Genomic DNA, 5,225 nt, shown 5'->3' on the forward strand with positions numbered 1-5,225 from the left:
TGAAAGTTGTCAAGTTCTGTCAAGTTAACTAGTTAATGGGTTGCCATCAACAATGCTCATATCCAGCCTGACTTAAGAAGTCACTGCTGTAGAGGAAAGAACACTGAGCTTGGAATCCAACAACGTGATTTGAAGTTGTCTGCCATTACCCGAGTGAACTTCCCTGTGAAACTGCTCCTCTCTGAGCTCCAGAGCTGTTTCCCCTCAATGTACCAGGAGCGAGGATAACACTTAGCCATTAGTGTTGACATATGAATCAAATGAGAAGCTTACATAAGCCAATATGTGCTGTTGTTTCAGTTTATCAATCACTGCACCAAAAATCACCCCCAGACTTACTGGCTTGAAGCAACAAGGTTTACTATCTCATAGTTTCTCTGGCTTGATGAAGCCCTCTGTCTTAGGGTCTCTCACAGGCTGTAACAAAGCAGAGGAGATTTGCACATAGGGTGAAAACCAGAGGGCAAGGATCACTGAGAGCCGTTTGAGAAGCTGCCTCCCACAGTCACCCAGATCTGAAGGTTATCATTTACATCACTATATGAGCATGCCTATTTTCCTCCATAAATCTTTGGACCTAGCTTTCTCATTCTTGCCTGAACTCCTGTTGGCCTTATGGACCAAACTATTCAGTTGAATTCTTATTTTACTTCAGCTGGGTCTACAAGAAGGCTTGCAATAAGAATATATACTGTACAGTGGAAATGAGGACATGATAAAACAAAATAATCTGTAACATAAATAAAGGCTAAAAGTCAAAAATTGGGACTGGAGGAAGAACACAAATATAAATGTTAAATGAATCTGTAAAGATCTCTCAGATCTGGCTGTGAGCTTCTTGGCAGCCAAAACCAAAATAGAGACCCAGTTAGTTACATAGTTCTAGTCATCTGAGAAAGAAACAGAATTGTTTCTCAAGAGATAGGAAGTGTATATTTCCTAGCAGCTTATACATTAAAAAAAAAAAAAAATCCTTATGAGGTGCACCAAGCGATGTAGTGAATAACGAGTTTAACAGCTTCCTTGCAAAAATGCAGAAAACAGTTTTGTAAGGCAATTTTTGTATCATTTCTCAATAAAAAGCTTAGAGCATAGCTGCCAAATGTAAAGGAAATAAGATACAAATGCAAAGCTTTTTAGTGGTTTGAGTCGATCCAGGAACAGAATCAAGAATGCCTGTGGTGTCAGATAGGTCTTATCTTGAATGCCAAGCCCAGATCATCAGTAGTGACTGCCCAAGGCACTGTAGTGAAAAGGATCATGAGCCCTTATCTGAGCTCAACAGGAAACAGTGTGGTGATCAATTAGTGATGTCTGACATGGGTGCAGGAATGCAATGGGATGGGACAGGCTCTTTGTGTGCTAACCTTGGTCTGAGGCAGAAATCCTCAAATTTCTTCTGACCAGAGGACACTAATGTCAGTCACAACTCACTATAGCCCAACTAAATATCTCCGCTCTCTTTCCTATATTGAAAAAGAACTCAGAAATAACAAAGAATAAAGAGAGCAAAAAATAATAAAAACAGAACAAAGCATTACTTAGATAATAACCAAACAATAGGAATAAAATTTAACAGAAATACCCACATATTGTATTTCATCAAATCTAAAATGCCACCAATATAAGCCTCACCACTCTTTCCACCAAATTCATGCATGTATGCACATTATTAAAGAAAAAAACTCCACCAATTAAACTGTGGCACAATGCTTCTTTAAGGTCTGTGCATTTTAAAAGAAATAAGGCATATTTTGATTCGTGAAAGAATATCAGCAATTAAAAATTATACCTAATTCAGAATGGCGTGGATATGCTCTGTTGACAAAGAGTGCTGTGTTTCTGAAACATTACTGGGTCTCCCTCTGCTTGTGTGTGACCATGCCGTGTGCTCAATGCTGAAGGAATAAGAGACAAGGCTCCTCGTATAAGCATCTCGACATCTTGTCTTATCTATTCTTCCTTTAATCATTCAATTTATACCTACTATGTGCTTGGCCTGGTTCTAGGTATAGGCTGAAGAGTATGTTACAGATATAAAGGAGGTGGAGACTAAACCCAGATACTCTTTTATTTGAAGTCCCAAATTCCATCTTCTTCTAAGTTTGGTTGGTTTTTTTTCTCTCTGACTATATTATTCACAGCTTTCTAAATAGGCTTTTAAAAGACAAAGAACTTTTGTATAATTGCTTCAAAAAACAGATGTTTTAATTTAGAGATAAAGTAAAAGTTTTAATACAGGTGCTTAGTCTGTCAGTAAGTAAATAAGCAAAGGTGCTGCTTTTTCAGTCTCTGAATTCTCTACAAGTTGTGATTAATCAAAGGGATGTCCCTCCACTGAGCACTGTTAATTAGTTGGACACTTAACATGGAGACCTCACAGCAAGGGAGCTGCCTGCCCTGTGCCCCACTGTGCCTGACTCAGGCCTGCCTGGGGTTGCTGGGAATGAGTTCTTCTTCACAGTCAAGAATCCCTACTGATCGAAATAAGGCACCATGATCAAGCAGTGTTTCCTACAAAGGAGTTGGATGCTGGAGCCTACAAATGTGGAGATAAGAGCCAGTCCTAATAATCCTGGGAGTGTTCCCTAAAATACTTCTGTATTTGTATATACTCTCCCAGGCATGTACATTTTTCTTCCCATGTTTTAAAAGTCTAAGCCAATAACTTGCAGTCTCTGAAGGTGACCTCTACAGGAAATGACCACCAAGAGAAGCAATTCAGCTCCACCAGCTCTCTCTGGGCCCTCATGCTCAGGTAGGCACCATGGCGGGACCTCAGAGGGACCCAGGGATGGTGTTACCGAGTGTCTCCCCTAAGGAACTACGTGGTCTAACAGAGAAGTCAGACAAATGACTGAGATGAGAAAAAAGGAATCACTGCAATTACAGTTTACATCAACAGTTGCCACTTTTGCTTTCTAAGGAGGTGAGGCCCAATCTAATTAATTTATCTCAGGATTATCTCATTTCTAAATTGCTTCTTTGCCCTTGCTGAGATAGGAGGGGAGGCATGAACCCGAATTCCAAAGTCCCTACCAACTTTTTGTTTCTGCTAAATGATTAGCCTGGAGTAAATGGTCCATTATTTAGCAAAGCATATTATTGAATCTTTGGGCAAGACTGGGCAAGGTGAGTCTTTCAAGCGGGAGAGCGGGAGAGTAGAGGAGAGCTAAAGGGAGCAAAGCGACATGAAGAAATAAACCCCTTCATTATTTCCAACCTGCAAAGTTTACTATACTCACAAGCGCCTTGAGAGTGATGATTTAAGAGAAAATAAAGTGGAAGGAGGTTCTGTTTTCCATCTGGAGTCATGGAGTAAAGAAAGAACAAAAAAGTGATGAGATGATGGTAAACCTAAAGTATCTGAGACAGGTCTCAATTAAGGTAGAAAGTTTACTTTGCCAAGGTTAAGGACATGGCTGTGACACAACCCTAGGAGGTCCTGAGGACGTGTGCCCAAGGTGGTCGAGGTACAGCTGGGTTTTATGCACTTCAGGGAGACATGAGACATCAATCAATACATGAAAGATGTACACTGGTTTGGTCCGGAAAGGCAGGACAACTTGAAGCAGGGGCTTCCAAGTCACAGGCAGATTAAAGATTTTTCTCATTGGCAATTGGTTGAAAGAGTTATTATCTAAAGACCTAGGACCAAATAGAAAGGAACATCTAGGTTATGATAAGGAATTGTAGAGACCAAGGTTTTATTCAGATGAAACCTCCAGGTAGCAGGCTTCAGAGAAAACAGATTGTAAATGTTTCTTATCAGACTTAAAAAGCCTGTTTCATCAGGCTTAAGGTCTCTGTGTTGATGTTTATGAGGCATGTTTGACCCCCACTTCCTATCATGGCTTGAACTAGTTTATCAGGATAATTTGGAATGCCCCTGGCTAAGGGGAGGGTCTGTCAGTCAGGGGGCTTAGAATTTTATTTTTGGTTTACATAATCTATTCACTAAACTTATTAAGCAGAAACAGAACCTTGACAACAGAAGAGACTAAGAAATCCACATTCTCTCTCTCTCTCTCTCTCTCTCTCTCACACACACACACACACACACACACACACACACACACACACACACACACACACAGTTAAAATCATCAGGGAGCTGGAAGGGATATGGGGCTGCCATTGCCCTGGATAGAGTTTGAGCCAACCTATTTTGAATGTCAAAGACAGAGAACCTCAATTGGCTCTTGGGTTATGTATAAAATCAACTAGAACGTAGACCAGGGTGAAGTGGGTACTAAAGAAGAAGGCACACGACATACTGTGGTTTTTCTTTGTTTATTTGTATTTAGAGATAGGGTCTCACTTTGTCACCCAGGTGGGAGTGTAGTGGTGCAATCATAGCTCTCTACAACCTCAAACTCCTGGGCTCAAGCCATCTGCTCCTCCCACCCTCCCCAAATTGAGGTTACAGGCATGTGCCACTATGCCAGGCTAAATGCAACATGATAAATACAACTTGCTAGAAGAAGCTGTTCACTCATCCTAGACCATGAGATGTGTGGACTGGGCAGTTAGGCCTTTAACCAAGAAGCCTACTGGCAACTTTTGGGGAATTCTTTCCCTTCAGAGAAATGGGCAAGATTCAACTAGTGAAGTTCATGGTTCAGAATTCAGACTCCAAAGTCAAAATCCCAGGTTTGTCAAAGTCCTGTGCCCTGAGGCAAGGCGTTTGAGTTTTCTAAACCTCAGTCGGATGTGGGTGATTATGATTCCGAGCATTAAGTGAGATGATGTAACATGGTTCACAAAGTATTGTGCATAGAGTAAGTAATCCCCCAGGGCTGGTTTTTCTGTAGCACCAGCTGGGCTCCCCAGGGTTAGGCTGAAGATCATTAGCCACAGTTAAATAAGCAACTCCTGGCTGCTGCTCACCTGGAAGACAGGTATAGAGGGTTGTCCTCGTGAGAAGCTACTCCATTGCAAATCAAAGTCTGCCCCTGGCATTTCTGTTTGGCCCTAATATTATAAATTGCTGTTTGTTTTCTCCATCCAAGGTGTCTTCAGATGTTGACATACCTTTTCCACACAGGCAGCATCGGAATGGGGTTTTCCTAGAGGGTGACTATCAATTGCTTTGAGGAATCTTCAAAGGCAGCCAAGTTAAGTCCACGTCAAGCCTTATATTTTAAGCCAGACCATCCCAAACAAACTGTCAAACTTGCTGCAGAAACTTTAAAGTTAGGCAGTAACACTCCCACAGAAATAAA

Source organism: Cebus imitator, unplaced genomic scaffold (genome assembly GCF_001604975.1).
Source record: "Cebus imitator isolate Cc_AM_T3 unplaced genomic scaffold, Cebus_imitator-1.0 Scaffold424, whole genome shotgun sequence".
NCBI classification, from domain to species: Eukaryota; Metazoa; Chordata; class Mammalia; order Primates; family Cebidae; genus Cebus; species Cebus imitator.